The sequence below is a fragment of the Bos indicus x Bos taurus genome, chromosome 18 (genome assembly GCF_003369695.1).
Source record: "Bos indicus x Bos taurus breed Angus x Brahman F1 hybrid chromosome 18, Bos_hybrid_MaternalHap_v2.0, whole genome shotgun sequence".
In the NCBI taxonomy this organism is placed as follows: Eukaryota; Metazoa; Chordata; class Mammalia; order Artiodactyla; family Bovidae; genus Bos; species Bos indicus x Bos taurus.
The window spans coordinates 14,958,389-14,966,574 of NC_040093.1; the positions used below are offsets into that span (position 1 = coordinate 14,958,389).

At 42.3% G+C, this 8,186-nt stretch overlaps 1 long non-coding RNA gene across 3 annotated transcripts in view; it reads left to right on the forward strand.

Annotated features, from left to right (window-relative positions):
- Positions 1-7,000, forward strand: part of LOC113876455 — a 30,038-nt gene extending 23,038 nt beyond the window's left edge. For 2 of the 3 annotated variants that reach the window (XR_003506492.1, XR_003506490.1), the window contains exons 3-4: positions 1,183-1,229; positions 6,076-7,000. This is a non-coding gene — a long non-coding RNA (uncharacterized LOC113876455). Of the gene's footprint in view, positions 1-1,182; positions 1,230-4,175; positions 5,709-6,075 lie in introns of those variants that run through there. The other variant, XR_003506491.1, reaches the window with a different exon arrangement.
- The last annotated feature ends 1,186 nt before the right edge of the window (positions 7,001-8,186 follow it).

Here is an 8,186-nt window from a genome sequence, read left to right on the forward strand (position 1 = left end):
GGGCCTGGGAACAGGAGGAGGCTGTGTGCCCAGCACACTGTCCTATCAGACGGCAGGGGCTTGCCCTGTTGTGTCATAAATAGGACCCCACCCAACTCACCAATCCATTAAAATGCTGCTTCTCATAAGACCAGCACCCTAATTTAGTCTTCGTTCATCTGAATGACAGAAGGCAGCCTCTGGCTGAGCGTTTCTTTTCTCCCCTTCTGATATTTGGAGAAATGGTCGAGGGGGAAGCAGGATCCACACTTGTTTTTTCTTTTGGCCACAGTGCTCTGCAGGATCTTTGTTCCCCGACCAGGGATTGGACCTGGACCCCAGCAGTGAGTGCCAAGTCCTAACCACTGGATATCCAGGGAATCCCTAGGATCTACACTGTTTTAATGTTTTCCTCTTTACTCATTCTTCCAAATCCATTTTTATTTCCTTATGTTTTCATTCTGATAATTTTATCCCCATGTTACAAAAAAATATGCCCTCTCATTTTTTCACTTGAAGCCCTTTTCAGAGTGGCATTTGAGATTTTCCACACCATCTCTCTAGCCTTCAACTCTGCTTTTGTACATACATCTTCTGTAGTAGATTGGAAACTTACAGGGTCACTTGACCATTAATGATGATGATGATAATCATAAATACTGGAGGCATTTTATGTGCTAGGAAACTGACAGGTGTTTTTTTTTAATCTACATTATCTTTGCTAAGACAATGTCTTACTTATTACTTTAACTTCTTTCTTTGCTCTATCTAGCTTTTACCGTAGAAAGACTTCTCAAATGAGTAAAGAAATAAAAGTTTGGGTAGGGGAGAGAGATTGAGGATGATATTGGGGAGAGGTGTGTGTAGAATCTGGATTAAGTTTGGAATTTACGGAGTAAAATGGGTTCACTGGATTGAATGTGAATTTCCAGGTCTCTTTGAAAGAAATAATTCTGATATCATGTGTGTGTTCTCAGGCGTGTCTGACTCTTTGCGACCCCAAAGACTGTAACCTTCCAGACTCCTCTGTCCATGGAATTTTCTAGGCAAAAATACTGGAGCAGGGTTGCCATTTCCTCCTCCAGGGACTCAGGGATCAAACCCACATCTCTTGTGTCTCCTGCAGTGGTAGGCAGATTCTTTACCACTGTGCCTAATTATATTTAAATATATTAATTGGTTACTTGTCTGGTTCAATTTAAGGTCAGGCGATGCCAGCTAGGAAACTTGGCTTCCCCGGTTTCTTTCAGGTAAGTAAACTTAAGCCTGGGTCTGTAGAGGCCATAGGAAAAGACTGTTAGGAGAAGGCATTAGAGGTCACGGTAATTCTGGCGATAATGTTTTGTTTTTTTGAGAATACTAGAATGGTTTAGGGACTAGGGACTGTGGTGGGGAACCTGAGGTGGAAGAAGAGCATCTTCTAGGTGCGCTCACGGCCTTGTTGACAGAATGTTTCATTGGGAGGGTGGGGTCTCAGAGCGCCTCTAAAGACAGAGCAAAGCTTGCCAGCTGACATTGAGAAATTGCTGTCAAGGCTCTGGAGGGCTTGGTTGGCTTCCTGTGGTGTCTTTGGTGTCCTAGGGTGAAAAGAAAAGGGAGAGACTGCTGTTAACATTTTTAGAATTTAATTTTAATGAGAGCTTTTAAAATGTTAAAAGTAAGACTCATCTAGTGGATAAATTAAAGTAAAAGCTTATTTATTTTATATAGAATAGTTTTGTTCTCCATACCTTTTTGTATGTAAACATAATAGTTTACTTAAATGAGCTTGTGCTATACATATTGTTCTTTGCAATCCTGCCAGGCTTCCCTGTCCATGGGATTCTCCAGGCAAGAATACTGGAGTGGGTTGCCATGCCCTCCTCCAGGGGATCTTCCCAACCCAGGGATCGAACCCACATCTCATGTCTCCTTCATTGGCAGGCAGGCTCTACTTCTGGAGCCACCTGGGAAGCCCGTTTTGCTCTGTGCCTTTAACCAATCTTATTACACTGTGTTATATATCAATGGAAATCCATAAAACTTATGTGAATAGTTTTGGACTTCCCTTGTGGTCCGGTGGATGAGAATCCTCCTTGCAAGGCAGAGGACTCAGTCTGACCCCTGCTTGGGGAACTAAGACCCCACATGTTGCAGAGCAACTAAACCCATGCTGCAACTACTGAAGCCCACCTGCCCTGGAGCCCGTGTGCCACAACTAGAGAGTCCATTTGCCAAATGAAAGTTCCCACATGATGCGATGAAGATCCTGTGTGCTGCAACTAAGACCTGAGGCAGCCAAATAAATAAACATTAAAAAAAGACCTAGGTGTCTGCCTTTTAGTGGCTGCTTTACTTCAAACTAAGCCATTTTCCCTCTCTGTTTCAGTCTTGCCTGTGAGTAAAATTAGGCTGAAGATGGGGTCCAGGAACCTCTTGGAAGGCAGCCCTGGGTTGTTGGGGAAAAGGGTAAGGGAGAGGGCCAGACCTTCAGCCAGCTCCCCTGAACCCTGGAGAAGTCTGGCTCTTACATGAGACTCAGGAAGAAATGAATGATGGGCTGGGGGAGAGGGCAGGGGGTGAGGACAGCTCAGGTAATATCTGCTCTGCTCTCAGAGGGATTCAGGAGAGCAAGTGGGGATATTGATGGTGCACTCTCATTGTCAATATTTTGTTACTGACTTTTGCACTCACATTCTTGGCCTCCTTCTTGGAGCCACCTCCCAGAAGCCTGGCGTTGGTCCCTCTGGCCTCTGGCAACCCCTGTAGGAAGGAAACTGGTAACTTCCAGGCACTGGAAAGGGAAGGCGCCAAGAGACTTGGTTCCTGATCACCGTGCTTCTGGGTTAGCGCAGCTCTATTGCTCTTCCTTTGTACTCAAGGATCTAGGGTACTTCAAGAGAGAAGTATTTTATATGTATCTTATTTATTTAAGCCATACCGTGTGGCTTGTAGGATCTTAGTTCCCCTATCTGCGATTGAACCCAGGCCCTTGGCAGTGAAGGTGCAGAGTCCTAGCCCCTGGACTGCCAGGAAATTCTCTATTTTAGTTTTTAAATTGTATAGTTCGTTTACAATGTTGTGTTAATTTCCAGCCTACAGCTAAGTGATACAGCTTTATACATACACACACACAAATATATTCTTTTTCGTATTCTTTTCCATTAGGATGTATTACAGGATATTGAATCTAACAGGTTCCTGTGCTATACTGTAGGACATTTTTGTGTGTCTATTTTATATATAATGGTTTATATCTTCTAATCCCCAACTCCTAGTTTATCCCTCCCCCACCCCCTTTTCCCTTTGGTAACCATAGGTTTGCTTTCTATGTCTGTGAGCCTGTTTCTGTTTTGTCAATAAGTCCACTCGGGTCATTGGCTTCCACATATAAGTGATATCATATGGCATTTGTCTTTCTCTTTATGGCTTACTTCACTTAGTAAATGACAATCTGCAGGTCCACCCATGTTGCTGCCAATGGCATTGTTTCATCTTTTTAATGGCCGAGTAATATTCCTTTGTATATACATACCACATCTTCTTTATCCATTCATCTGTGGAAGGGCATTTAGGTTGCTTCCCATGTCCTGGCTATTGTAAATAGCACATGTATCTTTTTAAATTCTAGTTTTGTCCAGATATATGCCCAGGAGTGGGATTGCTAGATCATATGGCAACTCTATTTTTAGTTTTTTGAGGAACCTCCATACTGTTTTCCACTGTGGCTGTACCAATTAACATTCCCACCAACAGTGTAGGAGGGTTCCATTTTCTTCACATCCAAGAGAGGAGTATTTTAAATGGATAAGGGATTGAAGTTTAAAATCTGACTTAGAGAAAAGCTTACCTAGAAGTAGGTGGAGAAAGAATGATTTCTGGATGGAAAAGTAGGGGTTAATCAAGACCTTACATTCTCCCCCTATTAAGATTCCCTCCTACATACATTAAAATCCTGAAGACTTAAGGAATGAGAGCAAGGAGTAGATTATTCTGTTAACCAGTCAGGAACTTCACCTGACCTCCATGTTTTGTTGTATTTGAATCCATAGTCCCAGTTCAACTGTTAGGAGTTGGTATTTACCTTTGTTCCTCTGGAACAAATCCATTCCTCTTTTTGTCTCTATTCAAGTCTGTCTTATCACCTGATGCTCTCTTATGCCCGTCTTGTAAGACCTAAAATATTTTTTTATGACAACTAAGGTGATGTTTTTTAGGTATTCTGGAGCTGCAATTGGGTCCAGATGATGCTTCCTCTGTACAGGAGTTGTTCATATTTCCTGCCAGACTGAATTATACCTTCGCATGGTTCCCTACTGTATTTGAATACGGTAGCTGAAGCTCCAGTACTTTGGCCACCTGATGCAAAGAGCCAACTCATTGGAAAAGACCCTGATACTAGGAAAGATTGACGGCAAAAGAAGATGATTGGGAGAAGATGAAGACAGAGGATGAGATGGTTAGATAGCATCACCAACTCAACGGCCATAAATTTGAGCAAACCCTGGGAAATAGTGAAGGACAGGGAAGCCTGGCGTGCCACAGTCCATGGGGTTGTAAAGAGTTGGACTCCACTTCGCAACTAAACAACTATCATTGTACAATCACACTTAAAGCTTGTTGTTTGAAATGTGTTATGTATTGAATTCTGTCCCCCTAAAATTCTTTGAAGCCGTAACCCTTAATAACTCAGAAAGTCTGTATTTGAGGATAGGGCCTTTTAAAGAGATGATTAAGTTAAAATGAGACCCTTATGGTGGGCTCTATTCCAATCTGACTGGAGTTCTTATAAGGAGAAGAGATATGGGCACACAAAGAGACACCAGGCATGCCCATGCACAGAGGAATGACCAGTGAGGAAACAGCAAGGAGATGGCCATCTGTAAGCCAAGGAGAGCGTCCTTGGAAGAAACCAAAGTTGCTGACACTTTGATCTTGAGCTTTCCAGTCGTCAGAGTTGTGAGGAAATAAGTTGTTGTTTTAAGCCTGACAGTCTGTGGTATTTTGTTATGGGCAAGTGTAGCAAACTAAAAATCTTTCTCCCTCACTAGATGCTGAACCGATAACTCAATAGTCACTCAGCTACGTGGCTGCTGACACACGGTAGACGCGTGGTAAATGTCTGATAAGCAGATGGACACGTTGTCTGGAGAGGGCCCTTAGAGTAGCCTCTGGTTCAATCCAGCCCTCCTGATCCCAGACTCGTGCCCTTTCTGCCAAACAGATGGAGAGTGTTACATCATTTCTCCAAGTGCTTGTTTCCAAGTGTTTTCACATGCTGTTTTGAGTGGTGTTAATTTCAACAGCCATGGCCCCTGCCATCTAAACTTTTCTAATATTTTACTCTCGTCTGACCTCTACTTCTGGTTACAGAGACAACCCACAGAATATTAGAGTCAGAGGTAATCTTGGAGATCATGAGTGGAACCCTTTCACTGAGGAGTTTTCTTTTTCATTTTTAACGTTTTCATTTTAACTATATTAGAGAAAATTTGTAAAGTCCAAATAAAAATCTTTACTCTTGCCAACTGTTGGAATTTTAGTGTGTGTATGACTTTTTAAATATAGTGATAGCCACACTATGTGAACATTTTCCTTTTTATTCACTTTGTAAGCTTGTTCCTGTGTTGTCTTACAACATTGATAACAGACTTTTTAAAATAAAATTTTTTTTTCGTTTGGCTTCACTGGTTGGTCTTCGTTTCAGCACGGTGGGATCTTTTTTCAGTTACAAACTCTTAGTTGCAGCATGTGGGATCTAGTTCTTTGACCAGGGATGGAATCCCGGCCCTCTGCATTGGGATTGTGGAGTGTTAGCCACTGGACCACCGGGGAAGTCCCCAAAACAGACATTTTAAATGACTTCATAACACTCGCAAGTATACGCACTTCAGATTACCTAAGTGCTCTCTCACTGCTGAATATTTAGATTGTTTTATTTTTAGATATTGATAAATTTCTTTGTAACTGTTTTCCACATGTTGGATTTCTGTGTTAGGGAACACAAGTGGAATTACTGTGTCCAAAGTTAAGAACAGTTTTATTTTTCTAGATATCTTTACCAAGTTGCTTTAAAAAAAGTTATATTAACTAAACTACTGTCTCTTTTATTTTCAGGTGAGGAAACTGAGACCCTGAGAAAGCAAATGAAATGCCCGAGGTCATAAAGGTAATGGTGACTCATCTGGTGCTAAAACCTAGATCCAAGGCTCTTAGTCTGTTGTTCTTTCTGCAGCCTGTATGACCCTAATTTCATGGTGTAACTGAAAATGACGCTGTTACTACAGTATCGTGTTCCCCAAAGTTCAGACATTTTTGGACCACCTTAATTTTTGCTATAGCTTAGACCACCTCTACTATTATTTATTTCATATTAATACATTTTTCTTTAAATAAATTTAATTTACATAACATCTTCATTCTATGCAATATTTTCTGTGAGATTCTGGGTTTGATACATGCTTAGAGATACATTAAAAATAAACGTATGACTATTAAAGTAGAAGCTTACTTATGTTTTACCTAAAATAAATTTTGGAAAATATTGATATGGTGGAATAAGCATGGACCACAAGGAATCCAGACGTTCCTGAGGTCAACTGCGTGCTCTGTCAGTTAGCTGTATGGTCTTGGAGAAGTCACTTAGCTTTTTTGATCATCGATTCTATGGTTTATAGAGTGTCTATCAGTATCCACCTTGCAGTGATGTTAGGAATAAAGAAGCTACTGTGGGCCCAGTGCTCAAGTAGATGTTCAGTACACTGTGGTTATTATAGTGGGTATTATTGCAGACTTCCAGTTATTTCCCAAAAGGAGTGTCTATAGTGGCTTATTGTTCTGCTAACTTGTATGTGTAAAGCAGTTGCTTCCCCATGTTAGGTTTTGCAGTAGATCTGTTATTATTTTTACCTCTCATATCCTCTACTTATGAGCATTGTGATTTTGGACAAGTTTGCTTAACTTTTCTGTGATCTGTTTACATAATTTATAAAACCAAGCTAAAAAAGTACATTGGTGTGTGTACGAACACATCTGTCCACCAGAGGGCCTAGACCTAAGAGCCCTAGTGCGTGCATGCTCAGTCATGTCTTGACTCTTTGCAATCTCATGGACTGTAGCCTGCCAGGCTCCTCTGTCCAGGAGATTTCCCAGGCAAGAATACTGGAGTGGGTTGCCATTTCCTTCTTCAGAAGATCTTTGTGACCAAGTGATCGAACACATGTCTCCTGCACTGGCAGATTCTTTACTATCTGAACCACCAGGGAAGTCAATAGCCCTGGTCAGTTCAATCAGTTCAGTCGCTCAGTCGTGTCTGACTCTTTGTGACCCCATGAATTGCAGCAGGCCAGGCCTCCCTGTCCATTACCAACTCCCGGAGTTCACCCAAACTCACTTGCATCGAGTTGGTGATGCCATCCAGCCATCTCATCCTCTGTCGTCCCCTTTTCCTCCTGCCCCCAATCCCTCCCACCATCAGAGTCTTTTCCAATGAGTCAACTCTTCGCATGAGGTGGCCAAAGTACTGGAGTTTCAGCTTTAGCATCAGTCCTTCCAAAGAGCACCCAGTACTGATCTCCTTCAGAATGGACTGGTTGGATCTCCTTGCAGTCCAAGGGACTCTCAAGAGTCTTCTCCAACACCACAGTTCAAAAGCATCAATTCTTCGGCGCTTAGCTTTCTTCACAGTCCAACTCTCACATCCATACGTGACCACTGGAAAAACCATAGCCTTGACTAGGCGGGCCTTTGTTGGCAAAGTAATGTCTCTGCTTTTGAATATGCTATCTAGGTTGGTCATAACTTTCCTTCCAAAGAGTAAGCGTCTTTTAATTTCATGGCTGCAATCACCATCTGCAGTGATTTTGGAGCCAAAATAAATAAATAAATAAATAAAGTCTGACACTGTGTCCACGTGGTTAGCCCTGGTAGCCATGGGCAATACCTAGTACCCAAGATTTGTGATTATCATTCTCCCATGAAAGGAGCCAGAGCTCTGTGGAGAAACGGGTGACTCCAGGGCTGCAGAAGGGAAGTACAAGATGACCTTGGAACATCTTGAGGTGTTATCAAAAGGTGTGGGGTCCAGCTGCTTGCTGCTCAAAAGGCCAATAAACAGGCCAGGTTGGTGGAAACGAAAAATTGCTTTATTTCAGATGCTGGCAACTGAGGGGAAGGGTGGCAGACATCTGTCCAAAGGCTGACTCCCCACTGCCTGTCCTGGGAACCAG